The sequence below is a fragment of the Rhinolophus ferrumequinum genome, chromosome 16, assembly GCF_004115265.2.
Source record: "Rhinolophus ferrumequinum isolate MPI-CBG mRhiFer1 chromosome 16, mRhiFer1_v1.p, whole genome shotgun sequence".
In the NCBI taxonomy this organism is placed as follows: Eukaryota; Metazoa; Chordata; class Mammalia; order Chiroptera; family Rhinolophidae; genus Rhinolophus; species Rhinolophus ferrumequinum.
This window is the reverse complement of record NC_046299.1, coordinates 25805307-25818945: the sequence shown is the minus strand read 5'-3', so window position 1 is coordinate 25818945 and position 13639 is coordinate 25805307. Positions and strand designations below refer to the sequence as shown.

The 13639-nt window shown below is 45.4% G+C and overlaps 1 protein-coding gene and 1 long non-coding RNA gene across 6 annotated transcripts in view; one reads left to right on the top strand and one right to left on the bottom strand.

The window, feature by feature from the left end:
• Positions 1 to 2432: 2432 nt before the first annotated feature.
• Positions 2433 to 12567, bottom strand: LOC117036325 (uncharacterized). Its single transcript, XR_004425350.1, has 4 exons — positions 12445 to 12567; positions 10376 to 10457; positions 8093 to 8134; positions 2433 to 2977 (listed from the first exon to the last, which is right to left on the bottom strand). It is a non-coding gene; the product is annotated as an uncharacterized LOC117036325 (long non-coding RNA).
• The window catches only part of R3HCC1L (R3H domain and coiled-coil containing 1 like), a 76116-nt gene continuing 74582 nt past the window's right edge, over positions 12106 to 13639 (top strand). Inside the window, exon 1 of one of the 5 annotated variants that reach the window (XM_033131142.1) lies at positions 12106 to 12191. The gene's annotated coding sequence lies outside the window, so the exon portion shown is untranslated. Of the gene's footprint in view, positions 12192 to 12215; positions 13014 to 13639 lie in introns of those variants that run through there. The other 4 variants (XM_033131145.1, XM_033131144.1, XM_033131141.1 and 1 more) reach the window with 4 other exon arrangements.

The window sequence follows — 13639 nt, the reverse complement described above, 5'->3', positions numbered from 1 at the left end:
TTGAAAGCGGGCCATTCCACTTTTCTACTCCTCTGTTCAATAGTTCCTCCTTTTCAGCTGAAACCTGCCTCATGGTAATGTTAGTCGTTTTTTAGAGTTTATGAGTGTTTCATCTGCTCAGCACTATTCTAGCCATTGTGTGTGCATGGGGATGTGTGTGCCGGTGGACATGTGTGCCAAAGGGGTAATCGAGGTGAAGAGACAAGGACAAATAAACTTGGGGTTTTGTCTCCAAGGAAATTATACTCTAGTGGAGGAAGGGAACACAATAAAGAGTAAAGTAAATACTATCGCAGAGAATGGGTCACATAGTGTGGAATTACTGAGGGAAAGGTAGTGACTTCCAACGAAGAGAAGAGAGATGACTTATTTTTGTGTTTACACAGTAGCCAGAGTTATCTCTTTAAAAATCAAATCAGATCACATTACTCTCCTGCTGCAAACCCTACAACGTTTCCCATCACACTCAGAAATGAACGCAAGGTCCTCCCAGTGACCTGTAGGGTCCTACATGGCCTGGTGCCTGGCCACCTCTCATTGCCCACAAGAACGCTTGCACTTTTCCACTCTGCTCACACAGACCTCCTTGCTGTCCCTTGAACTTGCCAGATTCCTATCTTAGGGTTTTTATGCTGTGGGCATTCCCTCAGGCTCCCCCATGGCTTGCTCCCTTACTTCATTCAGTCTCTTCTCAATTTTCAGTTTGTACAGAAAGACCTAAAATCTGCCCCTCCCCCACCTCAACTTCTTACCTGCTATACTCTTACCCTGCCTTACTACTACCTGAAATTATCTTTATACTTATTTATTAATTGACGGTTTCCCTGTAGAATATGAGCTCTATGAAATCATGGTTTTTATCTGTTTGGTCCTTGCTGAATCCCCAGTGCCAAGAATAGGGCCCCTGGCACATAATAGGTAACAAATAAATATTTGTGGAGTGAATGAATGAGTTAACCTTCTTGATAGCCTAGTTAGCAGCAGTTGATATTAATATCTATATTAGATATTAATATCTATCTATATATTGGTACATAGATATTAATATTATTATTAATATAGAGATATATAGATATTAATATATAAATATTAATATATAGATATTAATATTAGTATCTCGTGTACTTGACAATAGTATCTAGAAACACGTCCAATCCCTTTGAAAATGAATGCAAGTAGTTTCTCATTTGAAATCCTGTGTTATTTCCTACTTTTCATGATTTCTCAAAGATTTCAACTATGGCTCTGAGATCTGCAAATTCTTTCAGCCATTTGGGAGATTCTCCACCCAGGCCTAGGGACCTAGACGAATCGCGTGCACAGAGGATTCACATCTAGCATGAGGGTTCCATTTTCAAGACAGCATAAAGTGACATCAAGCTAGAAGTGACATCTCATTGAAATTTTCCTTGAACAACCTTAGCATGGCAACAAATCACTGATTCTTAGTTGTGCACCCCAGGAATTGGTTTGTTTGCATTAGGAGCCTGCAGTGTGAAAAATATGGCTCTCTGAATACCCAAATCACTCTTATCTGGTTAGATGCTTTTCCCGTAGTGGGTGTCTGGGAACTGAGTCTAGTGAGTACTGGAGCCAGACTGTCTAATTTTGAATCCTGGCTCCACTTACTTACTTGCTCTATAACTACAGGCATTTACTCCAACTCTGTATGCATCCATTTCTTGATCTGTAAAATGGGATAATAATAGTACCTGTCTCATAGGGTTATAATTGAGGACCCAAATCATTAACTCCTGAAGGTCCTCAGACTAGCACCTGGCACGGAGTATTTCAATTACTATTAACAATTGTTTTATTATCTCCCGTCTCACGTTCTCCCTGGGGCATATGCTCAGGGGGTGGAAAGGCAGGCAGTATGTTCTAGCCCACTTAAATTGCAATTGCTTGCTCCTTCTCTCGTTCTCTTTGTCTTTGTTTCTCTCTTTCCCCAAATGCCAGTAGTCGAATGTGTATGATGGGACCTCACTGTAAATTGCTTAGGTGCTTCTCTTCTGCTGGAATCCTATACAATCTTATATTGATTATCATAAAATGTCTAGTTTGAGCACCTTTGTAAAGACTAGAGAAAGTGAGAAAAAACAAATGTGAAATAGTTTGATGTCATCTCTGTCACGTGCACTGTCACACTTCCTACAGACAGTGGGTTTCAGCCTTTTCTTGATGTTCTCCAAACAGCGCTATTGAGTCCCTTTGGTTGTGTTTTAGCTTTTCCTGGAGCACTACCTCTTTCTCTAGCTTCAAGTTTTTGGACACTATTCTTACAGATTCATGCTTTTCCTTTTCTTTTAGCACCGAGAAAGAAAAAAAAAAAGTTAGGAAGAAAGGCAACACTGCAGAAAACTCATAAAATATAGTCAGCCAGTTTTTTTTTTTTTTTTGATGTGAAGAACAGAAAAGAGAGAGGAGGCCTGAGGAGTTGGCATGAGGAAAATGAACATTTGCTGTTATATACAGCAGAAGCGGTTGTCCTGCCTGAGGTGATGAATTTCCTGAAGCTAGGGTTGCAAGAGACACGCAAGGCTGTCGGGAGCCGTCCGCAGGGGATGCCAGCTAACTGCAGTGGTGTGCAAGCGCGTTTGGACCACATCTGGAAAGTTCAGTTATTACAAGTCTTTGTTTGTCTTCTAATCTCTGAGACAGAATTCCTTGGTCCTGGGTTAACACTGAGAAGAGTGAGGGACGCTTATAGAAGAGTTCAGTAAGTGTTCAGTTATTATTTCTAATATCATCCTTTGGCCCAGTGCTTGACTCATCCATTCATTCAACAAATATTTACTGAGCACTTATGTTCCAGGCATGACACAAAACACTGAGGATACAAAGATGAAGTAGACGCAGTCTCTTCCCTTAAGTTGCTTATGTCTGCTGAGGATGAGAGGCTTACACTGCAGCGTAAGTGCCTGTCTTAGGTTGGGTGCTTCAGGAGCGGTCCCCAGGCAGTGATCCCAGGAAGAGCCTGGCGAGGAGTGAGAAGCTGAGTCAGAGAAGGAAAAGAAACCCAAACCGAGTCTATGAGTGAGCAGGTTATTGCTATGGGCAACTGGGGCTCACTCCCCTTGGGCTTTTCTCAGACCGAGTGCAGACGCTGTCTTGGTGGCATCCCATCTGAGGGCGACAATGTGAGAACTGCCCATTAACTCCCACCTCCTGGCCTGTCCTGACTTCTGGCTGAGTACCTGTGTGGCCACAGGCAGTAGAAAGCCATGGGCGTCTAGGGGATGATGGTGCCGAGAGGACGTGGGCAGAGCACTGACGGTGTCTATTACATGCACTCAGAGGAACAAGCACGGAGCACTGTGGAAGCCCCAAAGAGAAGCAGGATCAGAGCAGGATCAGAACTCAGACGGCTGACAGCCACACTGTGCTGTCTTTTGCAGAACTGAGGAATGAGAGAGAGAACAGCAAGCAGTGAGCTTGTGTTTGATTTTTTTTCTAAAGAAAGTCTGAGGACTTTTCTGGGTTCACCCCAAACCTACCCCAGGTATGTGTCTGTTTGTGGATTAGGGGTTTCCCCAGAACATCCTTCCTTCCAGAGCTGCCACCCCACAGCCCTGCCCAGCCCCCAGAAGCTCACTGCACTCACTCCTCCTTCATCAGCACCACCTCCCAATTAGACCCAGGATGTGGCAATCAGGCTGCCCAGAATTGCTCTCCCCACCTTCAGCTTGCCCTGAGCAGAGTTCAGACTGCACATTTCCCGACACTCAGAGAGACCCATTAATATTTAGCATGTTACATTTCCAAAGCACTTTGCTAACACGAATTGATCTTTCCAGCACCCCCTTGTGAGACAGCTCAGTACTGCTGGCCCTACTGGGGACATCAGGCTTTGGGAAAATAAGCTACTTAAGCAAGGCCATGGCTGGTGAGCGATGGGTCCAGATTAGAAGCAAAGGTCAATGACACCAGTTGTCTGAACCTCCAGAGAGAACTCCAGAGCGGTCCTAACACCCCCTCTCTGCCCAGGATGTCCTGGAACAAACCCAGCCTTCTGCCGATTTAAATAGAATGGATTTGCTATCTTTAAGACTGGACTACTTACAATCCAGCTGCCATTATGGAAGACTCGTTAGGTGCCTGGAGCTGGGCACTTTACATAAAGCACATCATTTAGTTCTCACAATCCTTGCCCACCTTCTGTTAGTCACTGCTGTTAGTATTTTATGCATCAGAAAACTGAGGCACAGAAAGAGAAAGTAACTTACTTCAAGTTGTACAGCTAGTAATTAGTAGAGCTAGGATTTAAACCCAAGCTATTCAGCTTATTATGAATCAGCCTAATGGTGAGTAGAGGGACCAGGTCAAGTGGAATTACTCTTGTGAAGTTCTGATAACTCCCAGGCAATTCGTCCTATGCTTTGCAAGATTATTTCTGGAGGTAAAGGAATCGGGGTGGTGGGGCTGTCTGCAAAGTGTTCTTGAGGAATGAGAGTGTAAACTAAAGCTGTTGGTTACTTGATTTCCTCTGATTTTACCCCTGGCTCCCCATTCCCGGCCCTGCCTAAAAGGACAGAGAGAGGACTAGTTCACCGAGTAAACAAGTGAGGGACGCACGGGCCACGCATTGTTCTTACTGATGACACTTTCTCTGGGTGGGGTGGAGACACACATAAATAATCATGATTTGGTGGGGGCCCTATAAGTAAGGATTATGAGAGCTCATTGGGAGGAGGGCGCAGAAGTGACTTGTTAGTCCCGGGAAGTTGGGAATGTTTTACCGAGCTGGATCCGGATGGAGGTGCAGGAAGGAGAGAAAGGGCATTCCAGGCAGAGGGGAGAGCATGTACAAAGGAAACGAGGTGTGAAATAATGTGGTCGTTTGCAGTGAAACAAGAAGTTCTGTCTGCTTTGAGTTTGGCTTCGTGAATTTCTTCAGTTAAATGGGCTGATTTGGGCCTCCTTGCACTAGATGAGGGACTGGGTGACAAATTCTAGGGGATCCTTGAAAATGTCTAGCCAAATTCTTGATGTTCTGTTGTTGGATACAAGAGACGATTGTTTAAAAAATATTTCACAATTTTCCACTCTATGCAAGGCTCTAGTCTGTTAGGTGCTGTTGATAAGGGATCATGGCTTTTTGAGTGCTATGCATCCATGGGGAAGGGTCTGGGACCAGGGATTGTGTGCAGGGAAGAAAACTTTGGAGAAGTGTCACTGTGCCTCTACTTCTCTCCTAAGGGAAAAAAGAATTAACATTGCAGTTTCAAACATCTGTTTGTTCCCTACTGATCTCTGTCCTTTATGAGCAAAACTTTGTGTAATGTGCATGGCCCTTTCCCTTGTTAGCCCTTTATAGTTGACCAGACTATTTGCCATCCGCTATATGATTTAATCCTCATGATTACCCAGTGAGGTGGGTGGCCTTTGCGGGTCTCCAATTTACAGACGAGGATTCCAAGGTTTAGTAAATCATTCAAGGTTTTATGCTTTATGATAGTAGAAATTTTCTGGGTCCTGGTCTCAAGTTTGTTCCCTTGCATACACCACCTTGCCTTCTAGGTGGGCACTCAGCACCGTCTTAGATGCATGCCAGCGGCTCCTGATGGCACCTTGGGATGAGAGGTGTGGCTTACTGCACATCCTGAGGCAGGTATTGAGGATGTAAAAATCAGGCCATAAATGATGCCATGTTGGAACCCAAAAGCCCAGCTCTAAATATCTGTCTGGCTCAGTCAGAGCTGAGCTGTGAGATGCTAAGTGAGAGAAGTTACTAGACTGTTTCTCAGTTATCGCTCTAAGGAGCCAAGTCATCCTCAGATCATGATAACTACGGGCATAATACCACCAAGCCCTTTCCTCCAAGTGGGCATTGTGGCATTGGATAGTTTAGCCATATAAGCCTTGAGGTGGACAGAATAGCCTTGGTGCAGGAAAGCTAACGAGCGGGAGTGTGTGTGTGTGTGTGTGTGTGTGTGTGTGTGTGTGTGTGTGGTGGTGGTGGTGGTGGGGGTAGAGGTGCCAGCACAGCTCACAGCTAGATGACAGCAACTGCTGTGTTGTCACAGCCCAGAGAGTCAACTAAAACAATCATTGTGGCCAAGCCCTTTTTAAGGTAGCTTCAATTAGAGTTGGGAGAGTTTTCTGGGCTCCTATTTTAGGCCCAGGGATCTGGAGTCATTGCTGCTCACCAGAGATCTCTGTCTTGCTTTTCCTCATGAATTAAATGGGAGCTATCCATCGATACCTTGCCCTCCTATTGTCCTAAAAAGTCTTATGTTTACTCCCTTTGATGCCAAAGACCCATACAATTCTAGATAGTAGCACTTTCCCAGGGAAGGAGCCAAGTACCCAAAAGTTCTACAAAATTTGGATCTTTCTGCGCTTATTGGCTGAAAGTCACAAAAGAAATCTCAAGTGAGGAGGGACCTATCAGGGCCCACATTTCCAAGCGGCAGACTCGCTCATTTAGTCCCTCTCTCGATAACAGTTTCTCCTCCATCTTCCATGCCATCTGGGTAATTATGGTATTATATTAGGAGGATATTAAAACTCCAAGGAGACTGTGAGATGTCCCCTGGCAGGGTTTTCTCTTATGGATGCCTTGTTCAAATGGTTTAGTTTGAAGCGAGGTTGGGAATCACCATGCCATAATTATTGAGCAGACAGGCGACATGGAAGCCCTAAGAGTCTGAGAACCAGATAGCCTCTGTTAATTATCTTAGGACTCCAAAGGGTCACACTATTAAAACAGGGGGCCCGGCATCAGGACCGCCTGAATGAGACGCAGTATAATTTAGTGGCTGAGAGCTCAGACTCTACAGCCAGACTGTCTTGGTTCAAATCTCAGGTTTGTCACTTACTAGCTGCATGGCCTTGGGCCTCAGCTTTCTCCAGTGTAAAAGGATGGAAATGATAGATTGTACCTTGTAGACTTAAGCGACGATTAATGTAGATGGGGCATGGAAAGGGTTTAGCACAGCTCCTGGCACACAGTCAGCACTTGTTAAAGGCTGTTGTTTATTAACGGGGGAATCCGTTTCCTCTTCTAGGGCATTTCTTGTCCTGACTCCCAACCTTGACCCTCTGCCTAGTTTACATTTCTGAAGCAGGCTGTTCCAAAATCCCTTCCTCTTCTGGTTGGGGTGCAAAGGAAAAACAGCTTGTACATGTGCTTTTTTTTTTGCCCTGTATTGCTTATTGCATCACGTTAAACTACGGTTCATGTAAAACATAAACCACAGTTCATGTTTATTTAAGAGCTCAGGGCCCTTTAAACCAGCCATTCCTTATTTATTCTGTTAAAAAAAAAAAAAGATCCTTTGGTTTCATGTGCTTTCATTGTATTTTGTAAGGGCCGGAGCACATATTGGATACTATATAAATGTGAAATACTCTATCAATAGTAACTGAGACAGATGAGAAACTCAAGGAAGCAAAGTCACCATTTTGAATTTAGCTTTTTATTGATGGGCTGAGTGATTTGGGAGAGACAATGTGGCTCCGAGGCTAAAGAGCCCACAGGGATTTGGGGAGTAAAGGTTTGAATCGCAGTCACAGCAGCAGCTCCAGTGACCCCAAGCAGACAGTTTCCTTCCCCTGGACCTCAAATTCTCCCTGTGCACACTGGGTTCAGTGCCACAAAACCATCTCCCAGAGATGTTAAGCAGGGGCTGCTTGTATGTGGTTGTACAGACTGTGCACTGCACAAGGGCGCCCGCCAAGGGGGTAACTCGGGGCTGAAACTCAGCCCATGTTCATTTATCAGTCTCTGTACCCTGGTAATGGGCCAAGTCCATCTGGAGGAAGAGGTATTTTTATTAATCTGCACAAAGCTACTGTATGGGCTAGTGGAGGCCCTGTGAATGAAGCAAGGGGACAGTGACAGAGCACAGAGCTTAGCACACTGAATGGATATATTCACTCAACACAGTTATTGAACACCTACTATGTGCCAGGCCCTACTCTAGGGGCTGAAGATATGGACATGAAAGTAAACAATTTCTGTCCTTGGATCCTTTTTCCTTCACTAGTCCCATCTCCCCTACATTCAATCATCAGCATGTCGTGTTGACTCAATTGGCAAAATATCTGTCAAGTTTTAGTGCCAACACTTTGTTTCATTATTTCTTACCTGGACTACTGCAACAAATGGGCTCCCACTTCTACTTCAGTCCTGCAAACAAAAGCAAGAGCAATTGTATCAAAATGTGAGTCAGAGAACACCACCCCCTTAGTGGCTATAATTTAATCTAGAGTCCTCACCATGGCTTTAAGGCTGTGCACACCTGGCCCTAGTTACCTCATCATGTCATATGGGTCACTTAAGTCACACTCTTGCTATCTGTATTAGTCAGGATTCTCCAGAGGAACAGACCAATAGGATATATATATGCCTCGTGTGTGTGTGTGTGTGTGTGTGTGTGTGTGTATACTACATATGTACATCTAAATAGGATATATATCCTACATATGTGTGTGTGTGTGTGTGTGTGTGTATGGTATACATTCTATATATATGTATATATAAAAGGAAAAAAAAATTTTATTGGGGAATATTGGAGAACTGTGTTTCTCCAGGGCCCATCAGCTCCAAGTCATTGTCCTTCAATCTAGTTGTGGAGGGCGCAGCTCACTGGCTCATGTGGGAATCGAACTACCAACCCTGTTGTTCAGAGCTCATGCTCTAACCAACTGAGCCATCCGGCTGCCCCTAAAAGGAAATTTATTGTGAGGAATTGGCTCATGCAATGATGGAGGCTGAGAAGTCCCATAATCTGTTGTCTGCCAGCTGGAAGCCCAGGAAAGCTGGTGGTGAACTCCCAGCCTGAGTCTAAAGGCCTGAGCCAATGAGGTAAATCCCAGACCAAAGGCAGGAGAAGACCAACAGACCAACGTCCCAGCTCACATAGACAAGCAAGAAGGACTGACTCCTTCCTTCTTCTGATTTTTATTCTATTCAGGCCCCAGCAGAGGGAATGATGCCCACCCACCTCAGAGTGGGGAGTAATCTACAGCTGACTTTTGGACAACACGGGTTTGATTTGCACAGGTCCACTGATATGCAGATTTTTTTTCAATAAATATAGAGTCAGCTCTCCTTATTCTTGGGTTTCACATCTGTGTATTCGAATAACTGTATTTTGTATTTTTAATCACTGGTTGGGAATCCGTGGGGGGCTGATTGCATGCATTGTTCTATGCCATTGTATGTAAGGGACTTGAGCATCCATGGATTTTGGTATCCATGGGAGGTCCTGAACCAATTCCCTGTGGATTACAAGGGACATGACTGTAGGTAAGTTTTGGAGGGAGTCAAAAGTTATATCTGGATTTTCCACTGCACAGGGGCTGGTGTCTCTAACCCTGTGTTGTTCAAGTGGTCAACTGTACTTTACTGATTCCACCAGTTCAAATGCTAACTGCACTGGAAAACATCCTCAAAGACACACCGAGAAATAATGTTTAATCTGGGCATCCTGTGGCTCACTCAAGTTGACACATAAAATTATAATCACACCATCCCAGCAAAATTGATCATTCTGTCCTTCAAACAGCCTAGCTCTTTCTTTGTATAGTCTGAACACTTTGGGCTGGAACACTTTTCCCTGGCTCTTCTCTTGACTCTCTCATCCTTTGGTGCTCAGTGGAAAGGTCACTTCCTCAGAGAGGCCTTCCTGGACCACTTTGTTAAACTAGTATCCATCACCACTCATGCCAGAATGTTCTATCACAAAGCAGCCTAGCTCAATTTGTAAGTATAGAGTTCTTTATTTTCTATCTTATCTGCTAGATTGTAAGCTCTATACTAGTAGGAACAATGCTTGTTTGTACTCCGCTTGTACACAAAAAATGCTTGTTTATATACCCCTTCTGCACCTTGCTAGTCTCTGATACATAGAATAAATACCCATAAATATTTGCTAAATGAAGTTGTTACAAGGAATTCATCTAAGAGGGGAGTAATCACCACCACACAATGTAGAGATGCATGGTATGACAAAGACAGTGAGTGGTGTCCTGGTAAACTGATTCTAAAAAAAAAAGACCCTGATTTGTCATTTGCTGGTTTCTGTGGTGGTAAAAATCCTCCCTCCCAACTGACTGTAAGCTACCAGTGGCTTAAGAACTGATTTTCAAAATTCCTGAGTGTTTAACAGTTGGTTAAACAAACTTCAAAGCTGGTTTGGCTGGCTTTAGCATATCACTGGAAGGAAGAGAGGTTAGCACAGTACTCGGGACAGAAGCAGTAGTTCATCCGGAGGGAACAGAGCCAAGGCTTCCTGGAAGAGATGACACTTGGTCTGTGTTTTGGAGGATGGGTACGTTGGCTCAGGTTCTACACCTGTGAACTGGCTGACATAGCCCTGCAATCTAGCCCACATTCAACTGTTCCTGGCTCTCCTACTCAGCTCACCTTTGCTTGGTTTGCAGTTATCACCTGACTCAATCCAATCCTCAGAAAATCCTTCCGTGTGGGTGGTGTTCTCCTGGGTTTGCTTTGAATCCAACCGAGGAAAATAACATAGGATGGAAGTTAGTCAAGGAAGAAAGGAAGGGTTTTCCAAATAGAGAGTTTGTGCAAAAGTGAGAGAGCAAACAAACAAGCAAACAAACAAAAAAGAGAGAGCAAATGCAATACAGGAGTTTGGCATATCTAGTAGATGTAGAAGGGAGGCAAGTGGAAGGGGATTAGCTCCTGATAGGCTGTTTTTGATAGGATGAAGAGTGTAAACTGCTGGGGCAGGTGGCAGAGGGAAAGGGAGAGAGACATTACTTTTCCTGTCTCTTTCTTATTACAGCTGGTAATTTGGGGTTTTATTGTTTTTTTAGTATGGAATCATTTGATTAATATTTGTCTAAGGGCAAGGGCTGTCTTGTTTACTATTATTTTCTTAGTATCCAGCATATATTGGATACCAGTATGCTTGGTATATATTGTAGGCAACAAAAGACATTCTTGTTGAATGATTGAATCACCTGGGGAACTTTTAAAAAATGTCTGTGCCCACCTACCTCACAATAAGATCTGCTATAAATCTCCTTTCTCTGAACCTCTGCAGTATGAGAGGTGGGAAGGAGAGAATCGTGGAGCTGGCTTCCATACCTTGCAAAAGCCGCCTAAAGGATTCACCTCCATTCCTCTTCCCACACTCAATCAAGTAGATCTTTTAAAAGATTTTACCAAAAGTGTCACATGATTAAATGTTCCCTTTGTATAAACGGGCCTTACAGTAGTAGGGAGGATTCGATAAAGGTGCTGAGACCAGTAAGGAAGCCCATACAGTAATCAGGTGAGAAACGATGCAGGTTTGAGTACAATCGGTGGCAATGGGTGTGAAGACGGAATAGATTCAAGATACTTGGCAGATAGGTTCTACAAGATTTAGTGACTATTTGAGCATGGGTGGAAGAGGAAGTGAGAGAAGGAGGAATCTAGGTTGAAGGTTGGGGTGAATGTTAGTGAATAGGGAGGTGGTAGCCACTTTTCAAGCTGCTACATTTAAGACCCCTGTGTGGGACAGGAGGCAGGGTCAGTCAATGAAGTTGGGAATACAAACAGAAAGTTCAAGAGAGAAGGGGGCGGAGTCTCCCCTCCCCCACTCCAATACCGAGAACTCTGGAGAACACTAATATTAAGGAGGTGGATTAGAAAACGAATTCTTGAAGGAGACTGAGAAGAATGACCTGAGAGGAAGAAGGAAAACCTGACTAGTGTCAGAAGATAACTGATAAAGAATGTCCAACAGCGTCAAATGGTGCCTAAAACTTAAGTTAGAGGACCTGAAACTATCTCCGATGATTTTGGCAAGGACACTGATGGCAACAAGGGCATTTTCTGTGGCAGCAGATGCTGCAGCGCAGAGGAGGATGGAAGAAATGGAGACAGTGAGTGCAGACTACCTTTTTCAAAAAACTTGGCTGTAAAGAAGAGGGATGGTATGATCGAGTCGGACGTGAAGAGACCCGAGCAGTTTGCAGCTGAAGGGAAGTAGGAAGGGTTGAGCAGCCTGGGCCGTAAACACCTTCCTACCCTCTTCATTTTACCAGCCCCCTCCTCCCACGTGACCCGGAGGCAGCCAGCGAGGCCTCGGTCTCACCGAGACTACAACCCCCAGAAGGCTCCGCGGCGCCGGGGGGCGGAGTCCAGGCCTGGCTCCAGCCCCACTGGCACAAGCGGAAGAGATAGAGGTTCAAGGAGGCGGCGGAAGCGGAGAGCGACGGTGCTCCCGGTAACTCCGTGTCCCTGTCTCTCTTTCCCTCCGCACCCCAAGCTGGGGCTCCTCGGGTCCACTTCTCCCCTCACACCTGGGACAAGACTTCCTTTCTGTTTTGTTAGCGGTATTTTTTTCCCTCACGTGACGCGCGGGGCGGGCCCCCGCCTGGGGCGGAGGTTACTGGGAAACTCCCGCCCTTCGACCCCTGCGGGGCTTGGATTGTGGGGGACCCTCCTGAGGCCCTTTTGCCCTCCCAGGGCCTGCGTACCTGCTGTGGGCCCTCGCTCCAAATACACCCTGCGAAGGGGACGTTCTTTTTACGGGTTCCAACAGGTACTGAGCGGGTCCGTGGCGACCCGGGGGTACGGGACTGGGAGCCTCCGAGGCCATCCCGAGACCGCCACCACGGGGCTGCGGGCGATTTCCGGGCCGTGGGCCTTTGGAGTGAATCTGCTCCGCTGCCCCGGAGCCCGGGGCTGTTGCCTGGGAGTGAGCAGCCTACACGGCAGGATGGACTTCCTGGTTTTCTAGGGAGGCCCTCGGAAAACCTGAAGTCCGAGTATTGAAGTTTTCCCTATCGGGAAAGCCGCCTCGCACAGTTGAGTCAGGGAAGAATCCCAAGATTTGGCGGCTGATGTCCCTGGGGGCGGAGTCTCAGGGCTTCCACTTGCTGGACCTGCGATCGTTTGTAGCCGGTTTACCGCGGCTTCCCAATGTGAAAAATGGAGATAATAGTCTTTGGCCTCTCTGCCTTCCAGTCTTGTGGGCTTGAGCAGAAGTGATAGATGTGAGAAAGCATGTTTCAGTGACAACCTTCTTATCCTGTCTTAAGTCCAGGTCAGTTGACTTTTAAAATCACATTCATGCCTTAATGAACTTGATTATAAACATGGTCATGATCTTTATGAAGGTGGAATGAGTAAATAAACGGGGGAAGGTGTCCTTGGAAACGAGTATGAGCCATACAAATGTTTTCATGCCGTATTCCTGATGACGAGGTGAGAGCAGGGCCCTGTCACCTGTGGAGTCCATTTAAAACTTCATCTGGGTTTTAAGGTCTGCCAGAATTTGGACACTTCTCTCCCTGCCACACAGACGCACCTGTCTACCCCCTTACTCTCTTACGACCTTCCTTCAGCACTGCACAGGTGCAAGTATCTCAGGTATAGTGCTAAACGAAAGCCTGTCTCCAGCAGCTCTTGTGTCTTCCCCCTCCTTTCATATACTACTCGTGTTAAACCTAGCTCTGATTCTAACAATTCCACTAACCTTGTGTGCCTACTAGCTGAAATACTGTGGTTATTTTCACCTATCCTATGTATATGTGCTAGAATACAGTTAGAATTCAGAATATAAATAGCCAGTATTCCAGTTTCCTTTTTCTGGCAATTAAGCTCTGAGACGAAGCAGGTGGCTTTTTGTCTTAATTTTTCTTCCCTTTGTAGAGAATGGGGATTTTACAA